At 40.2% G+C, this 23,939-nt stretch overlaps 1 protein-coding gene across 3 annotated transcripts in view; it reads right to left on the reverse strand.

Annotated features, from left to right (window-relative positions):
• PLCB1 (phospholipase C beta 1) overlaps positions 1-23,939 on the reverse strand; it is a 690,893-nt gene that overhangs the window by 472,954 nt on the left and 194,000 nt on the right. The window lies entirely within an intron of this gene.

Raw genomic sequence — 23,939 nt, forward strand, 5'->3', positions numbered from 1 at the left:
TAAATATAAATGTCTTTTAGTCCTACTTATAATCATAATGAATGTGCAACCGTTAATGTATGTTCAGCTATAAGTAAAAAAAAAAAAAAAAAAAAGGCCAATATAACAGTAGCTTAGACAGGATAGTGACTTATTTCTCTCTCAGATAAAAGAAGCCCTGGAGGTAGGAGCCCAGGCTTGGTAGGGCTGCACCACAAGGTGGTTTGTGTCCCAGCTTTTTCTATCTGACAGTTTCTCAATCCTCAGCATATGACACCAACCTCATGGTAGAGATGGCTGCTCAAACACAATTCATATTGGCAACATTTCAGCCTACAGCAAAGGAGGAAGGTTGAAAAAGCACATGCCCTCCCTATAAGAAAATGATGTTCCAGAAGTCTCACAGGCTTCTGCTTATACCTCTCGGCCAGAATTTAGTCTCATAGGCACACCTAGCTGCAAGGGAGGCTGGGAAGTGTAAAGGGGAATGGATATGGCCCAACTGCTAGCAGACTTCCTCTGTCTACTGGAAGAACATTTATTTCTGCATATGTGTGTATGAATCAACACAACTTGTGTATTCAACAGTACTGAAATAAGCATTTGCTAAAAGACAGTGAAGTCACTGGATGAATAATTCCTCCTTTCTTTGGGATTGCCCAATGACCTTCTCCAGAATATTTTCTCTCAGCCATGACTCCAAAGACCTCTTTTTCAACAGAAACTTGCAATGTTCCTACAATCACATCTCCCCCCAGAATACTCTCATCTTTTTTCTCCTGGGGAATGATTTACCACCTTACCACCTGGCTTCTTAAGGAGCTGGGACTTCTTTGTCTTCCAACGACTTGAAACTAAAGCCAATTTGAGATTTCGTAGATCTCTCATAATAGAATTAAATGGAAATTTAACTTTAAAAATTCATCATCCTTAAGTTTTGTCCTAACTCTAAGGTCTAAGTCAGTCCATTGTAACGGTAACATTGTAAGTAAAAATCATAAGTAGCTCTAAAAGAAACAGTAGATATAACAGTATTCTGAGGAACTATTCTACTAATATTTTTTGACCATTCCAACTCCCCTAAAATAGCCACATTCTCAACTAACAGCAAATAAACTAAGTGCCCCTGTCCATTATGTACCCAGTGTCACCCAACTAATGGAAATGTACATGATAACCAAGCCAAGGAAATAAAAAAGAAAGTACACATGAAGTGTACTTTAGATACGTCGCCTAGCTCCAATTAGATTCTCCCTTCATTCCCACTCTACCTTCTGGTTTGGTTTCAGTCCTGCTCCTCAAAGTTCATGGCCATGGTTTCTTTCCTGGTCAACAAGGATGATTAGAATGAGGCACCTACTCTTTTAAAGCTCCACTGCAACAGATTGTGTAATAGGTATTTCAAGACAATGGATGATATGCCTTTTCCCCTCCATATGCTCTAGAATTTTAATTATACAAAAATGCTTACTCTGACATTCTTGCTTTTTATTTCATAAATAGCAAAATCCAGAGGTAAAACATATTTGTTTCTCTTAATCAGCATATTCTTAAGGCTTTCCTGTTTACAGCTTTAGGCAGGAACACTTTCGGAGCTGCTTTACTGCTTAACATCAAAGCTAAGGCTATCCAGGGAGTGTGGGCTATTTATTTCCATAGTTTCTATATTTAGCTCATGGCTTTGTTTACAGTCATCTCTCCTCCACCCTGCAAACACTTGAAAATTCCCTTTTCTCTCACAATTCTGTATCCTCCATCTCTCTCTCTCTTGCTGGCTAGGTTTCTACCAAGCTGTGCAATTTCTTCTTGGGTTCTCTTGCAGATGATTCTTGCCTTTCCTCTTTGATTTCTCTCTGGAGAGTATGGAAATTGCCTGTTGGAACTGAAGAAGTGTTCCAAGGACACAACTCCTGCTGTTGCTCGTCTCTTTGGGAGAAGGAACACATTCCAAAGGCAACTGTCAAGTGCAATTTGAGCTCCCGAGATAGGAGAATATTTTTCACCCCAAAATTCAGTGGATATGTTTAATGGCTCATTTAAAAAGTGAACATTAGTTTTATTTTAAAGCAGGTTAAGATTTTGGGACAAATTTTTTCTTGTCACTGCCTTGATTAATGGAACAACATAATATAAAATGAAGGAGGTGTGTGTTTAATAGTTCAAATAATAACTAATGATTACTTTGGGAAAAGGCACAATGTGGGCAGTGTAAACCAAAAAGAAGAGAACGTTAGGAAACATAAATTAAATCTTGATTATGCTAAGGGCCCTGCTCTGATGCACATCTCTTGCATTTAATTCTCCTCACTGAGCAAAGTACAAGGTCAACATAACATTCTTAAAATGTCAAAATCATAGTAGTTAATTATTCAAGCCTTGAAAATCAGATTGGCTTAATTATCTCTATCATGTGTAGGCCTTCCATCAGGGATAAATTTGAAGGGTTGAGCTGCAAAGGCAGATAAAAAAAGGGTGAAATTTATCAGCAAGAAAACGTTAAAATTAGTTTAGTCAGGTCCATGATTTGGGGATAACATATTGAATAGTTTGTCTCCATCTTTATAATGTCAGGAAGTTATATTCATACGTTATTTTCTTTCAAAAAATATCATAGAAGTCTGGGAAACTGTTAAACCTCTTTTAAAATGTTGTATCCTGCCACAATTTAATGTAAAACATGAATATCCTTGGCCTCGCTACTTTAAACCAGGACCGTTTTCAACCTCTTTGCATTCTTCAAAGTAGAAAGCATCTCATCTCTCTTCTGCCATTTTGGACGTTTGAGGAAGTCTTCCCTGTAAAAGTTCAGTTAAAATTGGAGGGAAGGGAAATGGTGATACCATGTGAAAAAATAAAAGAATGTAGTCTTTGTTTTGCAGGATATCTCTGCTTTCCTTTCTTCTGGAAAAGTTTTAGGGAAAGACCTAGCTTTTGCCCAGCTCACTTTTAGATTCTCAGAAGACCTATGGTTCCCTACAGGGAGTAGTTTTGCTGCCCACTGCTTCCCCTCCTCGAGCCCTGGGCATTTGGCAAAAGTCTGGAGACATTTTGGTTGCCACTCTGGTGGGGCGTTACTGGCATATCCATGGGTAGAGGACATGGGTGCTACTGATTATCTCCTAGTGCCCAGGCCAGCACCCGTAACAGCAGAAGGATGGGTGCACTGACCCCAAAGGGGTCTGGTCAGAAGACTCACATCATCTGCTATTCAAGGCTTCCAAATTCATAGTCCTAAAGAGGGAAGCTGCTGCTCATTAATAGGTGCATAATTTTAAAAATACTATATTAAAACCTCAGACATGATGAATTTTTAGCTCCCTTTTAGGTGTAAGGACATTCTGCCCTATTCCCCGAAAACATCAAAGTCCTAAACCCGTGGTCTGTTCCCTAACATGAACAATATATAATATCCATCAAGGGTACCCATGGGCGAAAACACAAAACAACATGAAGAGTAAAAGGAACTCAAGTTTCAAATTACAATTCATTTCAAATTCTTCAAATGCATCTGTGTCAACGCATAAAAAACCTAGGACAAACAGCCCAGCTCTTTCCTTTTGCCTCCTAACGCATAGTGAAGAGCGAAGGAAGAGCTGGCTTTGACAGTTTTAAAGCTTTTTCACTTTTCAAAAACTCTAAAAATACGGAGAATGAGTATACAGTGTACCAAATATACTGAAAAATAAGTATCAGTTTGGTTAGAGCTGTTTTCTGCTTTTAATTGCCTTAGGTCTTACTTTAAAAAAAGAAAGCAGAGATCGTTAAGGGGCAAAAATTCCTTTCCGTATGCCAAGTCTGCATCAGTTGTGCCCACATCGACAGACTCTTATATCCTGCTCGCCTTAAATCTGCCTGGATGTTCAAATATTTGCCTGCGGCAAATACCCCCTTCCCTCCCTCACACACATTCCTAGGAAAACCAGACAGAAGGAAAACTGAAACAAGTTAGAGGCTATTGCCTTCTGGGGACAAACCACCTCATTTTCATTGGGCTTAAAAAGATCAGTGTATGGTCTGAGTAGGCCTGCATGTGTGGGCTTCACCAGGTTGGGGTGAGAACTAGAGGAGAAGCCACTGCAGAGGACATTTTGGGAAGAGGGAACTAAGTAAATAAGCAGAGGCAGGGAGGTATCAGTTTGTGACTTTCCTGAGGGACCTTGGGGTAGAGGTATCCCAGTGCCAGGAGCTGAGGCTGAAGAGGAAGACCGAGGCCACCAAGGGCTCAGATGCTCTCAGAAGCCAAGAAGAACTTGGCCACGAATGGCAAAATCATAATTTACACAGATAAATTCAGAGCATCAGGCAATCAGGAAATCAAATTTCAGTTCAGACCCCATAAATAAAGTGACTGTTTCCACCCAAGGGAGAGGAATAACATGTTCTCTTTTGTACTTGTGTGCAGAGAAGAAGGTGGACCGAGCACAGGGTGCCCAGTTGGTACAAACCACGAGACCAAACAAACCCACAAAATCCAGCTCTCGGGTTGGTTAGTAAAGCTGGAAGCCAGCATCTGGCAGTGTATTCTGGAGGCCAGTCAAGCCTCTTTATGGACTGCACTTGGAGTATTTACAGATTCAGAGAAAAGGAATTAGGACCAAGATCCCCACAACAAAACAAGCAGCAGCAACAACAAATAATCCTCGCATCTAGAAGCCTGGAAAAGAAATGGCTTGGGTCTCACAGGAGACAATTAGTACAACTATTGCGAAGCAAAGGGCAGCTCAGGTCAGGAGAGAGTGGAGAAGCATCTCTTGCTGACGCTGGCCAGTTTCTCAAGACATTGCACATGGGGTTGACAGCAGAAGTCTGATGTATGGTCTAATGAGCCCGTTGCTGGTATTATGTTTTGGTTACGGATTACTAAAAAGTTTGTAGACGTCATTCTCTAGTGTATGTTTATTCATTCTCAATAAATGCTTCTATTGTCTGCAGAAGTCCCTGAAATAAAGAATTGCTTAAAGCCCTGATAAACGCAGACATGAGCACTGGCTCACAGTTGCCATTAGCTAACCAGAGAGGCAGGCTTATGACAAAATTCTGTCTCAGGGATGCTTATTTCCAGCTGTGTGTGATACCATGCCAAAGCATCTAGAAGTGCATTAGATGGCCCACTGAGATTCATTAGCAGTTTTATAAACAAGGTGAGAAAGTGTACAAAATTATCATTTTCAGAATTTTAGGGAGAATTCTGGCGGTAGGACATTGATAAAGGAAGTAGAAGGGGCAGAGAGACAAGTCAGGGGCTACTATAATAACTGAGGGCAGTGATTTTCAAAGAGAGGGCTCCAGCCAGCGAGATGGTTAGAAATGCAGACTCTCAGGCCATACCACACACCTGCTGAGTCATCATCTGTGTCTTATCCAGAGCCCAGGTGCTTGATAGGTACATTAGAGTTTGAAAGGCTGGACCAGGAGGTGAATAAGATGCTAAAAGAAGGAGCCACTGTGGGTATGGGGAAGAGGTACAGCCTGGAGGGATGCTTGGGAAGGTTAGTGAACAGCTCTGACACTTCACTGGTAATCCAATCACATAAAACTACCCTTCAGATACCAGCGGGGACTTGCTTTGCTGGCCTCTTGGGATTTGAGGGTTCTCAGGGTCTACCATAGCTAATGACAGAGATATTTCATCCTGTGGGGTTCCACAATCAACCTTTCTAACTGTCCTCTTCGCCCCAAATGCAAACATTTCTGGGAGGGGGAGGATATATGAATCCATTAATATAACACTTCCACTGAGGTTTTGGCCTCTTTTTTGGGAACCACAGGCAGGAGGTGAGGGTGCCATAAGGAGCCGCCCAGCAGGCAGAGATGGGATTTGCTGGGATCAGGTGAGCCCCAGTTCAGGGTTTCCGGGGCGGCTGGCTCTGGCCCAGGGCTATGTAGGCTTGCCAGCCACAGATCAACAGTTTACAGGAACGCTAACAATCTTTGCTGCAGATTGGGGTAAAGGAGGCAAAGTTCAGCTTGGAGACAGAACCCAACAGGTGGGAGACGCCTGCTCTCTCTAGCCGCAAAATGCCTTATTGCCAGCTGTCCCCTGCCAATAACGCGAGAAGGCCTTGGCTTTAATGATTAAGTGGGGAGTCAAAGGGCAGAAAATAGAGATCAGCTCATTGTCTTTATTTTGTTTTAATTGGGAGCTAGTTCCGGTTTAGCCCAGATTACTGATTCATTAACAAGTAAGCTAACATATCTTGTTATTTATAAACTACACGCTTCAGAAATGTGTATTTTCGTATTCTAAGACATTATTACAATACTTATAATGCACTTCTTTATCACGTAATGAATCTCTGCCACACTCAGTGCAAAATGTGCTGAATACTCTACTGTGTCTGATCTATTACTTTTTGAGTCATCACAAAACCAAACCTTGAAATTCTCAGTGCTCCAGAGGAAACATAAAATGTTGGTTCTCCCCAGTTGGTGTCACTGAAGATATTCTGACCCAAGTCTTCCTGTGTCCTCTCAGAAAGCATGGGGAAGCAGCATACTTCAGTAGCTTTCACCACAGTGATTCTGCTCACAGATCCTGGAGTCAGAATGTCCAGGTCTGAATCTTTGCTCTGATACCTACAGTTACTGACACCAAGTACGAGTTATTGAACTTCTCTGTACTTCAGTTTCCACATATGTAAAATGAAGATAATACTTCCTACTTCACAAGGTTATAATGAATATGAAATGAACTAACGTATGCAAAGTGCTAAGTGCACTGGTATGGTCATCATAAATGTCACCTATCATTATTGCCAAATGTGCGATTTGGTAGTTAGAAACTGTCCCATGAAATGTTAACATGCACATCAATCAATGAGAGTGTCAGGTATGGATAAATGCTGTTTTTTTTAAAGGTAGAAAGTGAGGCAAAGGAGCAATGGAAGCTGCTCTGGTTAGGACAGTCCAGGACTAAGCAGGCCTATGCAAGCAGGTTAAATCCATGAGAAGCGGCTTCGCCATGAGGATCTAGGAGAAGAGAATTCAGTAAGAAAAAGCAGCAAGGATGGTGCCTCAGAAACTACAAGAAGAGAGAATTTCAAGGAAGAAGTAGGTCTGGGAGCCATTTCCCATATCAAGTGATTCTAAGGGACCAAGTGAGATGAAAACAGATGACAAGATGTTGGACAAGGGTGACTGTGAAAAGACCTTTTTCAGCGGTGAGTTGGGGAGAGAAAGGAAGGGGAGCAAGTAGACACCAGGAGTGGAGGGCTCACTAAAGGGTCCTGCTGCGAAGGGGACAGAAAATCAGGTGATGCCACGATAGTGAAAAGGAAGCACTAACCAGACAGAGGGGTGAGGTGAGTAAAGGCACGGAGAAGAGAAGCATGGGGCGTGTGTTCCGGGGGAGGGAGCCCGGTGCATGGGGCAAGCAGGCAGGTCCGCGTGCAGGCTCAGGGTACCCAAGCGGGAGCAAGAGGTGGCAGGGAGTGACCACGTGAGCCAGACTGGTTACGGGCATCCTGCATGAATGGAGAGCTTGGAAAAAAGGGAGCCGCTATTAGATGGCAGCAGAGTTTAAAATAAAAGCAATGACCTCTCTGCTCCCAGGACTCACTAAGTCCCCTCTGTTGTCATCTGAAAGGCGCCCTTGACATCCATGCGATCCTAGGGAATAGTGTTCATGTGCTCAGCATGTGCTAAGGGAGAGGCACTCTACATGTCAAGACCAGAGCGTACCAGTTTATTAAAATCCTCGGAAATGCAAAAGGGAGATGTAGATTTAGCATAGCATCCTTAAAATTTACTCCTCATCCTGAGAAATAGGGAAGAGGAAATCCACAGGGCCCCAGGTCAAACTGGCAGGAACTCTAAGGTCTGCAGTAGAAATGGTTCCTGTTTCATCTTAACTATTTCTCAGAGTGAGTTTCTGGCTGAGCCTTGGAAAGGGAAGGGACTTGGATAAGTATTTGTAAGGCAGTTCCAAGGAGGGCTTTTTGCTAGAATTATCAATTAAAGAGACCCAGGGGAGTGGAGAGACCATATGTAAGAAGCACAGCAGGAGGGGTCGTGCAGGCATCAGCAGAGTCAGCATTTACTGAGCACACACTACGGGCAGCAGAGCCTGTGCAGCGCCCTCTGCAGGCAGGAACAGCTGCATCAACTTTCTATCACTCACAGCATCCCCATCCCCATCTCACAAACAAAGAAACAGAAGCACTGAGATGTTAAGTAACTTGCCCAAAGTTACACACTTCTTATTAAGTGAGAGAACTCATGACTCTGACGCTTCAGTGATAAGAAGGCCAATGAAGTTAATTACCAAAAATAGAAGGACAGAGGTTTTGTGAAGCTGGATGAATGTTGTGTGGGTGTGGAGAGAGAACAAGCAGAGATGAGGTCAAAGTGCAGGTGGGCTGAAAGCCAGTGCCGGAATTAATTCTGTAACACAGCCAGCCTGCCGGTGGTGTAATTCTTAATGGAAGGTTGGAAGGCATCACTGGGCTGGGGAGAGATTCTGGGAGCAAATGAGCTCGCCCTGCTGGCAGGGGAAGGATGGCTAGCTCTCCAGTGCACTAACTCTAATTCCAGTGCCTCCCATCCCCAGCCCATTACTCTCTCCTACTCTCTCCAGCTCAGGGATACGTAAGACTGAGAAGCTGCCCACATTAGGAGTGGAGGAAGCTTCTCACTGTCATCAGGACCATCCTCGTCTGCTCATACACTGCTGGTAAGAGTATAAGTGACACCGACACTTCGGACAACTGCGAGTTTCTAATAAAGTTAAATAGACACCCACTTTGTGACTCAACAAGTCCCCTCCTAGGTAATTACCCAAGAGAAATGAAAAGATATCTTCACAAAAAGTCTGTATGGTATTGATTATAGCAACTTTACTCACAATAGCTCAAAACTGGAAACAAACCAAACATCCATCCACTGGAGAATGGACAAATTGTGGTAAAGTCACACAAAGGAATACTACAGAGCAATAAATAAGAGGAACACAACATGCAGCTACACAGATAAATCCAGAAAACACTGTGTTGAGTGAAAGAAGCCAGACACACAAAAACATGCTGTGCGATTCCACTTAGAAGGGCAAGAATAGGTAAAACTAAGCTGGGTGATAGGATAATAGTTGTCCCTGGGTATTCCTGTATGTGCAAGAGTAGCAGGAGAGATACTGCCTGGAAAGGGCAAAAGATCTGGGGCCATGATAATATTCTATCTTGAGCTACTCTACACAGGTATACACATTTGTCAAAATTCATTCAGTGATACTGATATATTTGAGATTTGTGCATTATACTGTACATAAATTGTGTCTTAGAGAAGAACCATTAGTGTACAAAATAAAAATATTAAAAATTGTCCTTGTTCTGAGGGCTGGGGAAATAAAACCTCTTCACTGATGACTTTTAAGTTTATCACCCTTGTCCCAGGTCTGCTAATCAGGTTCTTGACCATCACCACACATCACAAAAAGCAAGGAGAATCAACGCCTCAGAGAACCCACACCAGAACTACTCAACAACTATCCCTGTAGTGGACCATTTTATCACTTTCTTCCTGTAAGAGGGTATTGATAAAAAGGCATACATACCATTAACATTAGCAAAATAGTTATGATGCTGGAGGTCCATTGGCAGGGTATCCTCCCACAGAGAAACAGGACAGTACTTGAGCTTTCTTTAGGAATATGCCAAGCTCTGAATAATCAGCAGGCCTCTCATTGTTAAAATCCTGCCTTTCATGTTTTTGGAATCATGGGAATATATTATATATTATTAAAATTTAATAAACTTAAGTATTTGGAAAATAGAAACAAATAGCCCCTGCTAATTCCCAGATCTGCAAATCACTCCACAAGGAACACCAATGCCCCCACGTCACTGACATTCTAGTGTCTCTAGATTCTTGGGCACCAGAATCTCAGTCACAGGCACCTTTGGGGCATTGGCCCTATTTCACGGCTTATCTTCCTCTCCAGCTCTTAGCAATGGCCATCATGTGCTGAAATGGGTAGATCTCCTGACTATGGACACCTGTGTGGCTTGAGATACCAGGAAATCACTCTTATTCATTTAATTATTCCTTTTCATCTTGCTTACAGGAAAAAAAAAAAAACGTGAAGAGTAAATACTGACTTAAGCATAGTTAACTTACTAAGAAAATAAGCCTCTTTGGAAAAAAACTGTATATCTGAATTAACTTCCCTCTTAAAGATGGTGTAATTTTGCAAAGAAAAAAATTAAATTAGTCAAACCAATACTGAAACACAGGTATCCTTTACTTTCAGCAAATGTCATAAAATTGTAATAATAAATTTACAAAAGTCTCATATGCATCGTACAAGTGTTATTTTAAGTTTTACGTCATGAAACTGGTTAGTCCAACAGATTCCATGTGTTTAAGACCATTTCACAAATAAGTTAGAATTTACAAAATGCAGCATGGATCTCTCAAATGCTAAGCAATGTATACTTAAAAGACTGTTATCACAAAAATGGCACCCTAACGATAATAAAATGAAAACCTACACTTTGATACAAGTTTAAGTTACTATCTTATTTCATATCACCCCAGTGAATTTTCCTAATCTGGCTGTAATAGTTGAGATTGCCAACGGGGGGCCAATCTGCTTGGGTTCAAATCTTAATTCTGCCACTTACAGCTGGGTGACCTTGGGCAAATTAATTAATTTTTCTGTACCTCACTTTCTTTTGCCATAAAATGGGATAATAATAGTGCCTATTTCATCGGTCTGTATTTTACATTGAATCATTTAATGCATATAAAACCCTTAAAGCAGGGCCTATAATGTAAGCTGTGCTTAATTGTTCTCAGCCATTAATATTTATTATTTTTTTTATTCTGGTTCCTTCTATTAGCATTACTAGGGACAGCACTTAAATATAACACTTCTACAGACAACACACAATAAGGAATAAGCTCACAAAGAGATGCACAAATCATTAGTAACCAGACAAAAAGCAAAGAAAACAAGCGGTCATATTATATGCATTAGACCAGAAAAAAAATGATATCTGCATGGTGCCACGTACATCAAAGGAGTGATATTGCTGGTGTGCATATCCTTAGTTTCACAGTGAAGTGTCACACTGCTGTCCAGGAGGGCAGCCCAGCCCACACGCCCTCCAGCAGTTTTGAGGATTTCTATAGCTCCGTGCCCTTGACTTGGCATGATCCAGCTATCTGCTTTTCCAGTCTAAAAGCTTCCATCAGTGAAGAATTTTCCTTCAAATACACAGATTAATGTCTAAATAATAAATTAAATATTACAGGGTTGCTCTCACAGAAAAAAAATATAACACTTCTATTACTATGTGAATTAACTTAGACACATAGAAATAATCCTAATATAAATACATATTTTTTTCTAAATAAAGATACATGGAACCAGTGGAAGTTAAGGACTATAATGCTTGTTTTGAACGTTAAAATAGGAAAGATGATAAACATGATTATCAGCATAGTGGTGCAGTCTGTACTAGAGAAAAGAGAAAAGGAGAGAAAAGAAAGCTGATATGTGATGGTGAAACAGTAAATGAAAACACCTATATATAACAAACATTCTCTTCCATAGATGTATACGTAATCGAGATAACATAAAACCTTCCAGTTTGAAGGGAATTTAGAACAATTTTATCCCAACCCAAGACCGGCATCCATTCTAAGCATCCCTAGAGATGTTCAGTTAGAATCTTTGCTACTCAAAATATGGTCCTAGTACTAGCACTACCTGGGAGCTTATCAGAAATGCACAATCTCACACCCCACCCCAGACCTACTGAATCAGAATGTGCATTTTAATAATATCCCCAGGGTATCTGCATGCTTATTAAATTTGGAGACGAGGTGGACTATATTATTCTAATTACCTGTACTCGTGGCAAGCTCACTACACATGAGGCAGCTGTTCCACTCCTAGATATTCCCAATTCTTAGAAGGTCTTTATTATATGAAGTCCAAATTTGCCTCCCAGTTTAAGAAAAATATATAGACCACGATCTCATTTTTAAAATATGCTTAAATATATAGGTACGATATAAAGCATATATGTATACATATATGTATGTAAGTAGGTAGGTGTATGTTTAAGTTTACATAGAAAAACTTCTGGGAGGATATCACCCGATTGTAGCCACTAGTAAGCAACTTTTATATGCTCTGTTTGAATCTGTGACTACTTTTTTTTTTACCCTTTATTCTTAGTTCTTGTCAGCTGGAAAATTCAAGATCAGTTCTATTAATTCTTCCTCAGAGAGCTGAAAATAACGTTCTGCCACCCCTTGGACTTTTTTTCTCCAGGCTAAAGGCTCCGAATGTTCTCAGTGGCTCCTGCTGTTCTACCACCCTTACCTTCCCCTTCTAGATCCCTCCACGCTGCCAACAGGTCTCTTAGGAGCAGTGCCAGAACCCGGATCTCCCTGACCAGCACTATTAATAGCAATCAGTTGATCTCCAGGACTGCTTTCTTCTCGGCTAATAAAGTCTTCATTTTGAAATGTCATTTTAAAAGTCATGAAAGAAATTAGTCCTTAAGTCACATAAATTATTATAGTCTTTTTCTTCTGAGATGCCCCAAATGTATTGGAAATGCTAGGAAGGGCCCTATAATGGCATTAATTGCACAGAACAGAAACAAAAGAATAACTATCATGTGTATAGTCCTTGAAGACTATACACATGATAGTATAGTCCCCCCATGCAGGGGCACCAAGCAATTCCCAAGACAGAAGGAGAACAAGCATTGGGGGAGGGGCAGGGGGAGTTCTGGTCATATGCATACAGACACTCAAGGTTAGCCAACAGGAACAGTCGAGAACCTTGAATTGAGTTCCTACAGATAAGGTGACAACTGATATAATAGCCCGGAAAATATAAATGAAGAACAAGACTTTAATAGGAAATATTTAAGGGGCTGAGGGTTAGAACTTCGTGTGAAACTGTCTTTTTTATAGTTCCATGTCAAGGAAGTCTAGAACAACAAGTCAGTGTGACACGGGTGGGTTGTGACAGGTCTGCCTCTTGGTGTAACTGAGTGAGGCCTGGTCAGTTGAATACCCCAGCTGGTCACCTCCAGCACTAGGGGAACTGCAGACACATTATATTTTTCCTATGTATGTTGATCCACTTTTCCCACACAAAAATATTTATTCAGAAGCCCTGGTATAAAAAGATATTTTTTTCTTGTCAACTTCCATGGCTATTTTGAAAACATACATCATCGCAGTACAGCAAAGAAAATATTCCCCATGAAACAGAAAGAGACATTTATAGTGCAAGCCTTGATGGGTAGACCCCTGTTCATTAAGTCTGAACACTGCATTAATCTGTGCTGACATTATTTGGTTCAGAAATACCTATGGTTATGGGAAAGTAGATAAAGATTCTAATCCAATGTCTAAACTTGGAGCCACTGCAAATAACACCTGAGCATATTCTGCACTGGCCTATCAACCATGATACAAGAACACGAGCAGCCATGCACAGAAAAGCATGGAGCAGAGGTTAGTATGGGGCACAGACTAGCTTAGGATGTGAAAGAGAAACAAAAGAGCAAAAGACTACAAAGAACTAGAATGACCACAGCATAGTAACATTTTTCCAACTCACTGCTAATAGAGGGTTTCCCACTTCTTTGTCAAGGAGGGCCTGGAATTAAAGCTAGAACTATATGAGTTACAGGTGAACATTAAGTTAAGTTTTTTTTTTTTTTTGGAAACCAGTTGTTTATTCAACCAATAAACTGACATTATATAAATATATGGGTCGGAACATTATGCTGTTCAGTAAATTATTTCTGATTTATACAACTGTGTGGTTTCAGATCTTTTTAACAAGTTATTTTTCTCACATTTATAAAGTCCTGGGAAGGAAATGAATACTGACATTGAACGCTTGTTATGTCAGAGATTATAACAAATGTTTTAATATGTATCATTCCATTTAATGCTTATAAACTATGAGATTATTACAAATGAAAGAAGTGAAGCTTAAGGAGGTTTATTAACCTTCCCAAAATCATACAGCTATTAACAGAAAGATCTAGCTTTAAAGTCAAAGTCTTCTACTCCACCCAATGTTTATTACCCCACAACATGCTACCTGAGGACCAAAAGAGTATTGTCAAGAGTATGTGCCCTGAATGATAGACCTAGAAAACAGGATCCCAATGGAGTAGGAACTGGACAATATCTCCACCAGTTCTTGCTACACGTCTCAAGAGCACTATAACTGTTCATAGCTGTGCCTCCAAATATGCTTCTAAGGTTTCTCAATCTCAGCACTATTGACATTTGGCGCCATATGATTTTTTTGTTGTAAGGGGCTGTCATGTGCATTGTGGGATGTTGAGCAGTATCCTTGGCCTCTACCCACTAGATATCCCCCCTCAAGTTGTGACAACCAAAAATGTCTCCAGACATTGCTAAATGCCCCCTGCAGAGGGAGGGCGAGGGCAAAATTGCTCTATTTGAGAAACACTGCCCTGAGCTGATACTTGCTCAGCAATTTAAAGGCTGGACAATAATAGAATCCTCGTTTTTTTTACTCTGGACCTAGACTGAAGCAACAGAACTTTTGTTCTGGGCCTTTATGGTAGTTAGACTAAGTAACTCTAGCTGCTATAACAGATAAAATCTCAGTGCCTTAATTCATTGCAAAATTATTCCTTACAATCCAGTGTAGGTGTGTCTGTCAGATGTCTTAACTCCAGGTGATCACTCAGGAACCCCATCTCCTTATGTCTTTGGCTCCATCATATTTAACATATGACTGGAATTCCCTCCATTCCATTCGGCCAGGGGCAGGGTGGTGAGGGGAGATGATAAGGATGGCACATCCTCTGTGTAACCACATCAGCCTGGAAGCATCACACATCACTCCTGACATTTTTTGGTGGAAAATGGTCAGGCAGTCCTGCACTGAGAAAACTTCTTCCAACAATAACACTACATTTTGGAAAGGGGTAGGTATTTTTAGTGTTTTTTTCTAGCCATCTGTGCCACAGCTCTGTATTTTCCAAAGCAGCTGCATAAATATTCCAGCCTAATAAGAACCCTGTAAGTTAGGCAAATATGATTGCAATTGTATATGTTTTATTTCCCCATTTTACACATGGTGAAGTTTGTACACGAATAATTCCTGTGACTTGAGGGTGATATCCTAGAGACAGAACCCCAGTCTGAATCTCAGTTGACAGTTTCCAACTGCAAGGCAGGTGACGAATATTAAGAAGAGCAGAGAGTGACATTAGCTACAAAGAGGGATGGTGTTATAAGCACTGATGCTGGAGTGACTTGTCTCTGCCACTGATGGTTGTATGTGACATCAAAAAAGAATTTAGTCCCTCAGAGCCTCCATTTTCACATCTGGGGATAATGAAGTTTAAATGAGATGATACATAGAAAGTACTGAAGACAATGTACAATAAATTTTGGCTACTGATATCATGCCACAAGAAATAAATAATACATTATCTATAAATTTACAGAATTTTCTGGCTAATATACATCACACTTAAGTTCTATGAATTTGGGGTGTCTTTAGGTTTGCCCACATTAGCCTGATGACAAAGAACAAATAAATGCTCATTGACCTTAGCAGATTTGCTCGTTTCTACAATAGAAACAGAGAGAGGAAGCATCTGGGGAAGAAAGTGCAGATGAATCAGGGTAAATCCATCCCCAGTGCTGGAAAGCAGCCCAGAGTGCAAACCCCACTGACGGCAAGGCAGTAGAATCATGTTCATTTAAATGCCAAGGGCAGCACGGATCATCATGAAAGATGGAAGCAAGGTCAAATGCTTTGTGTGTTCTTATGCCAGTTCAGCGGCCAGAAACTCTAGGGCCAAGAACAGAAACCCAGCACCCAACCTCACTTTCCAGTCCATGGTTTTGAGTCATCTTGTTTTGCAGATGAGGAAACAAAGGGCCAACAAGATCGGTGTTTTAATAGGAGACATGGCGGCTCTGGCCATGCAAGGCAAAGGCTGTGAACCCACCTCAGGCAGCAGGCAGGACATCAAGTCTGGCCCAAACACCAGCCCTCTATCTTCTGTGGCCATTCTCAGAGCAGAAGCAGAGGGCCCTGGCTGAGCCCTTGCAGGTCCAGAGAGTACAAAGCCCTTGGAGCCCAGCTGTGTGGCTGACAGGGACTTGGTGCTCTGGCAAGGTGTCAGGTCTGAGCCTCTGAGGTGGGAGAGCCAAGTTCAGGACAATGGACCACCTGAGACCTCCTGGCCTCACGGAATATCAGATGGTGACAGCTCTCCCAGAGATCTCCGTCTCAATGCTAAGACACAGCTCCACTCAACGACCAGCAAGCTCCAGTGCTGGACACCTCATGCCAAACAACTAGCAAGACAGGAACACAATCCCATCCATTAGCAGAGAGGCTACCTAAAGTCATAATAAGGTCACAGACACCTCAAAACACACCACCAGACATGGTTCTGCCCACCAAAAGGACAAGATCCAACCTCATCCACCAGAACACAGGCACCAGTCTACTCCACCACGAAGCCTACACAAGGCACTGAACCAACCTTACCCACTGGGGGCAGACACCAAAAACAATGGGAACTATGAACCTATAGCCTGCGAAAAGGAGACCCCAAACACAGTAAGCTAAACAAAATGAGAAGACAGAGCAATATGCAGCAGAAAACCCACCAGACCAAGCAAATGAAGAGGAAATAGGCAGTCTACCTGAAAAAGAATTCAGAGTAATGATAGTAAAGATGATCCAAAATCTTGGAAATAGAATGGAGAAAATACAAGAAACGTTTAACAAGGACCTAGAAGAACTAGACAGCAAACAAACAATGATGAACAACACAATAAATGAAATTAAAAACTCTCTAGAAAGAATCAATAGCAGAATAACTGAGGCAGAAGAACGGATAAGTGACCTGGAAGTTAAAATAGTGGAAATAACTACCACAGAGCAGAATAAAGAAAAAAGAATGAAAAGAATTGAGGACAGTCTCAGAGACTTCTGGGACAATGTTAAATGCATGAACATTTGAATTATAGGTGTCCCAGAAGAAGAAGAGGAAAAGAAAGGGACTGAGAAAATATTAGAAGAGATTATAGTTGAAAACTTCCCCAGTATGGGAAAGGAAATAGTCAGTCAGGTCCAGGAAGTGCAGAGTGTCCCATACAGGATAAATCCAAGGAGAAACATGCCAAGATACACACTAATCAAACTATCAAAAATTAAATACAAAGAAAAAATATTATGAGTACAAAGGGAAAAACAACAAATAGCATACAAGGGGATCCCCATAAGGTTAACAGCTGATCTTTCAGCAGAAATGGCAAGCCAGAAGGGAGCGGCAGGATATATTTAAAGTGATGAAAGGGAAAAGCCTACAACCAAGATTACTCTACCCAGCAAGGATCTCATTCAGATTCAACAGAGAAATTAAAACCTTTACAGACAAGCAAAAGCTAAGAGAAATCAGCACCACAAAACCAGCTTTACAACAACTGCTAAAGGAACTTCTCTAGGCAGGAAACACAAGAGAAGGAAAAGACCTACAATAACAAACAATTAAGAAAACGATAATAGGAACATACATATCAATAATTACCTTAAATGTAAATGGATTAAATGCTCCAACCAAAAAGACACAGACTGGCTGAATGTATACAAAAAAACAAGACCTGTACATATGCTGTCTAAAAGAGACCCACTTCAGACCTAGGGACACATACAGACTGAAAGTGAGGGGATGGAAAAAGATATTCAATGCAAATGGAAATCAAAAGAAAGCTGAAGTAGCAATTCTCATATTAGACAAAATAGACTTTAAAATAAAGACTATTACAAGAGACAAAGGACACCACATAATGATCAAGGCATCAATCCAAGAGAAGATATAACACTTGTAAATAACTATGCACCCAACATCGGAGTACCTCAATACATAAGGCAAATGCTAACAGCCATAAAAGGGGAAATTGACAGTAACACAATCATAGTACGAGACTTAAACACCCCACTTTCACCAAAGGACAAATCAACCAAAATGAAAATAAATAAGGAAATATAAGCTTTAAATGATACATTAAACAGGATGGAGTTAACTGATATTTATAGGACATTCCATTCAAAAACAATAGAATACACTTTCTTCTCAAGTGCTCGTGGAACATTTTCTAGGATAGATCATATCCTGGGTCACAAGTCAAGCCTTGGTAAATTTAAGAAAATTGAAATTGCATCAAGTATCTTTTCCAACCACAACACTATGGAACTAGATATCAATAACAGGAAAAAAAAACCTGTAAAAAATACAAACGCATGGAGGCTATACAATATGCTACTGAATAACCAAAACATTGAAGGAGAAAAACCATATGATCGCCTCAGTAGATGCATAAAAAGCTTCCAACAAAATCAACACCCATTTATGATAAAAACCCTCCAGAAAGTAAGTATAGAGGGAACTTTCCTCAACATAATAAAGGCCATATATGGCAAACCCACAGCCAACATCATTCTCAATGGTGAAAAACAGAAACCATTTCCACGAAGATCAGGAACCAGACAAGGTTGCCCACTCTCACCACTATTATTCAACACAGTTTTGGAAGTTTTAGGCACAGCAATCTCAGAGAAGAAAAATAAATAAAAGGAATCCAAATCGGAAAAGAAGAGGTAAACCTGTCACTGTTTGCCAATGACATGATACTATACGTAGAGAATCCTAAAGATGCTACCAGAAAACTACTAAAGCTAATCAATGAATTTGGTAAAGTATCAGGATACAAAATTAATGCACAGAAATCTCTTGCATTCCTATACACTAATGATGAAAAATCTGAAAAAGAAATCAAGGAAACACCCCATTTACCCTGCAACAAAAAGAATAAAATGCTAGGAATAAACCTACCTAGGGAGACAAAAGACCTGTATGCAGAAAACTAAAAGACACTGTTGAAAGAAATTAAAGATGATACAAACAGATGGAGACATATACTATGTTCTTGGATTGGAAGAATCAACATTGTGAAAATGACTATACTACACAAAGCAATCTACAGATTCAATGCAATCCCTATCAAATTACCAATGGCATTTTTCACAGAAGTAGAACAAAATATTTCACAATTTGCATGGAAACACAAAAGACCCCAAATAGCCAAAGCAATTTTGAGAAAGAAAAATGGAGATAGAGGAATCAGGCTCCTTGACTTCAGACTATACTACAAAGCTACAGTAATCAAGATGGTATGGTACTGGCACAAAAACAGAAATAGAGATCAATGGAACAGGATAGAAAGCCCAGAGATAAACCCACACACATATGGTCACCTTATCTTTCATAAAGGAGGCAAGAATATACAATGGAGAAAAGACAGCCTCTTCAATAAGTGGTGCTGGGAAAACTGGAGAGCTACATGTAAAAGAATGAAATTAGAACACTCCCTAACACCATACACAAAAGTAAACTCAAAATGGATTAAAGACCTAATTGTAAGGCCAGACACTCTAAAACTCTTAGAGGAAAACATAGGCAGAACACTCTATGACATAAATTACAGCAAGATCTGTTTTGACACAATTCCTAGAGAAATGGAAATAAATACAAAAAGAAAGAAATGGGACCTAATGAAACTTAGTTTTGACCTAATGAAACTTTCCTTTGCACAGCAAAGGAAAACATAAACAAGGTGAAAAGACAACCCTCAGAATGGGAAAAAATATTTGCAAATGAAGCAACTGACAAAGGATTAATCTCCAAAATTTACAAGCAGCTCATGCAGCTCAATATCAAAGAAACAAACAACCCAATCCAAAAATGGGCAGAAGACAAAAATAGACATTTCTCCAAAGAAGATATACAGATTGCCAACAAACACATGAAAGGATGCTCAACATTACTAATCATTCGAGAAATGCAAATCAAAACTATAATCACCTCACACAAGTCAGAATGGCCATCATCAAAAAATCTACAAATAGTAAATGCTGGAGAAGGTGTAGAGAAAAGGGAACACTCTTTCACTGTTGGTGGGAATGTAAATTCTTACAGCCACTATGGAGAACAGTATGGAGGTTGCTTAAAAATCTAAAAATAGAACTACCATATGACCCAGCAATCCCACTACTGGGCATATATCCTGAGAAAACCATAATTCAAAAAAGAGTCATGTACCACAATGTTCGTTGCATCACTATTTACAATAGCCAGGACATGGAAGCAACTAAGTGTCCATCGACAAATGAATGGATAAAGAAGATGTGGCACATATATACAATGGAATATTACTCAGCCATTAAAAGAAACGAAATTGAGTTATTTGTGGTGAGGTGGATGGACCTAAAGTCCGTCATACAGAGTGAAGTAAGTCAGAAAGAGAAAAACAAATACCATATGCTAACACATATATATGGAATCTAAAAAAAAAATGTTCTAAAGAAACTAGGGGCTGGAATAAAGATGCAGGAATAAAGGAATAAAGAAGCAGACATAGAGAATGGACTTCAGGACACAGGGACGGGGAAGAGTAAGCTGGGATGAAGTGAGAGAGTGGCATGGACATATATACACTACCAAATGTAAAACAGATAGCTAGTTGGAAGCAGCCACATAGAACAGGGAGATTAGCTCAGCGCATTGTGACCACCTAGATGGGTGGGATAGGGAGGGTGGGAGGGAGATGCAAGAGGGAGGAGATATGGGTATATATCTATATGTATAGCTGATTAACTTTGTTATAAAACAGAAACTAACACAGCATTGTAAAGCAATTATACTCCAATAAAGATGTTGAAAAAAAAAATAGGAGACATGAGTCCCAAAGCCACAATTGCCAATTCTTGGGCCAGTTGTCTTACCTGTGCTGCTTTCATATCTGTGTTACTTTATATTCCACAATTCTACAAAGTGAAGTGATATTAAGCTATTAAGGTGATATTAAGTGATATTAAGCTTCTGAGGCAAATACAGAAGTCTACAGAGTACCTTTCCAGAAGCCATCAATTTTTTCCCATACACAAATGCCTCTTCCAGTTTAAGAGATATTTCCCCCAAATTGAAGGTAAGTCCCCACCTTCTGTGAGCACTTGACCTTACTTGTTTAATAAAAACAAAGCTGAACAAAAAACAGCAACTTTGCTCCAATGACAAGCTCTTCGTTTAGGACCAAAATACTCCAAAGCCCTTCTTTCCGTTGGGGCCTTGAGAGCTAAAGATGAAATGGTTTGGTGGATGTGGACATCACACCTCAGTAACTTCTGTCATAAAGATGAGGCATGAAAAATCGCTCCCATCACTTTGGCACAGACATGCCCCCAACCACAGAACTTCATGAAAGGCATCAGCCTGCCAAGAGCAGAGTCTTCATCGTCAGCAGAATAGCATAAAAAAAAAAAAAATCTCAAATGTCAGCTCTGGGTAACATGCTTCTCCTGATTTTAATAAGGAAAAAAAATTCACATGGATTGAGTCTCATTCTTTTAGGGTATAAGTCTGGGCTTGAGAATATGATGGCAAGCATATTATTCCAAAAGCAAGTCTCAGTCTCAAAAACATTCTTTTCAGATAGAACCCTAAGAATGGGTTCTCAGAGCCAACTCTTAATTTCAGCTATGCAAGATTTTAATATCATCTAGAGGTCAAGCAAAATTCCACTGGGTACTTTTGAGCTTTGTTTGTTTTACTGACTGAGTTGACAGCATAAGTATCCTTTGATATGTATGTACATGTGAGTCTGTGCATATGTGTGCCTGTGTGTGAATGAAATTTCTTCTAGTCGACTGTTTTTGACCTTCAAAAATGGCTATTTCTTAGGGTTCAACCTCATATATTCAAGAAGTGCCTAAGATATATGAACTACGCAAGGTACACTGAAAACCCACGTTATGCCCTCGGAGAATATGACATCATATTTCCTACTTTGCTCCTTCATAGTTCGTTCTATTATACATCCATCCTTTATGACACAGCAAAGGACTTAAGAGGCTCTTATCATAGACCCAGATAATATTCCTTCAACTCAACCAACAACAAATGCCATCGAAATGCCCAGACACAGTCTTTCAGAATCTGTTACATGCCAACGAGTTTATCCTTAAAATAGGCTTGTGGAACGTTGCTGACTTTGCAGGAAACCTTGAATGCTATTGAGAAAACAGAAATCCTGAACCAATCTCTTCTACAGAAACAGAAAAGCTCCATACAATGACAGATGTTCATCAGAATTACAGAACTGAGAGCTGATCAGTGGATACGAGATATGAGTGCTGGTCTGATGCAACTGAACCCATGAAAGGAGGTTGAATAATCCCATCCAGTCAGCTAGAGTAACATTTGAGAGACTTTCAATGAACACTCTATACTAATGCAGCATGGTTCTCCTATGGCCATAAAATGCAGCCTCTTGAGCATTTACATACAACACTTGGAAGAACAGTGTCCTTGTTAAGCATACAGGCTCAGGAATTAGACGGTCTGGGTTCACATCTCAGCTTTTTGGTTGCAGCTGTGAGACAGTGCAAGTTACTTAATCTCTGTGCTTCAGTTTCCCATGTAAAACAGAAAATGAGAGTAAGATCTGCCCCCTCTAGTTGCTGTAATGATTGAGTTAATACAGTGTACAGTTCTAAGGACAAGGCCCAGCAATTGGATAAGCAATTAATAAATGATACCTATTCTTACTGATTCAGTATAATTGTTTCCATTCATTCTAAGGCTCCCAAATTGTATCCTACATTTTTTTAGCAGGAGTGGGGGAGGGTCTTTAACTAAGTGGGTTTTGTAAACAGGAAAGAATGATTCCTGAAGACTTTGTCACCTACCTATTTTCCTATTTTAAGTGCAAAAAAGCGTTTAATGACAAGAAAGCAACCTGAAACACATCTCCTTTACAAACACTGAAGTAACGCTTATTTTACTGCACATTTCAGCTGTAGGAGATTTCATGAAATTCATAATGCAAGGTCCTCATGAGTCAGCACTGTGGTGAGCCAGTCTAGAGTTAAAGAGACCTAACTCTAACTAAGTACATGCTGGGGCAGAGCTCTGAATAATGCACAGGTCGACTCTGAAGCAAACTTTATGAGTGAACCACAACCCAAATCAAATGACGATTTTCATAAAAGAATGATGCTCAACAGTCTCACTGTAAATCTAGATTTGGGCTCCACTAGCAGAGGAAGATGTCATTGCCATCGGTGGCATTATCATTGCACATGGGACAAAATATGGTAGTGTCAAGAGGAAGCTGGATCATTGACATTTCTTGCAGATGAAAGAAGCCAACATTCCAGTTGTCTGCATGCAAGGGTGGAAAGGAAACAATGGCTGAAAATGTGGCAGATAGAAAATGACTCTTTATTTTAGGCTGATGGGACAAAATGCTATCTGTCTTCAAAGATCTGGCAGCTCTGGTTGAGAGATTTTCAACCATTTCCAAACATATCTGGTAGAAAGGCAAGTAAACATTTTAGAAATCTTCTCTGAAAGAGGCTGAGATTAATAGGAACACATATAAAACCAAACTTCTCTTATATAGAAAATACTGGCTGGGACTTCCCTGGCAGTCCAGTGGTTAACACTCCGAGGTTCCACTGCAGGGGGCACAGGTTAGATCCCTGGTCAGGGAACTAAGATCCCGCATGCTGTGCAGCACAGCCAAAGAATTAAAAAAAAAAATACTGGCTATAAATACAGGAATACAGAATTAAATTTTGCTATTTAAGACCTCCCAAAGCTAGCCAATTGAGTGAGGCTATCACTTGAATCTTGCATTCTTTTTTTTGTTAACATCTTTATTGGAGTATAATTGCTTTACATTGTTGTGTTAGTTGCTGCTGTATAACAAAGTGAATTAGCTATATGTATACATATATCCCCATATCCCCTCCCTCTTGCACCTCCCTACCACCCTCCCTATCCCATCCCTCTAGGTGGTCTCAAAGCACCGAGCTGATCTCCCTGTGCTATGCAGCTGCTTCCCCCTAGCTATCTATTATA

The sequence above is a fragment of the Leucopleurus acutus genome (genome assembly GCF_964270905.1).
Source record: "Leucopleurus acutus genome assembly, chromosome: 16".
In the NCBI taxonomy this organism is placed as follows: domain Eukaryota; kingdom Metazoa; phylum Chordata; class Mammalia; order Artiodactyla; family Delphinidae; genus Leucopleurus; species Leucopleurus acutus.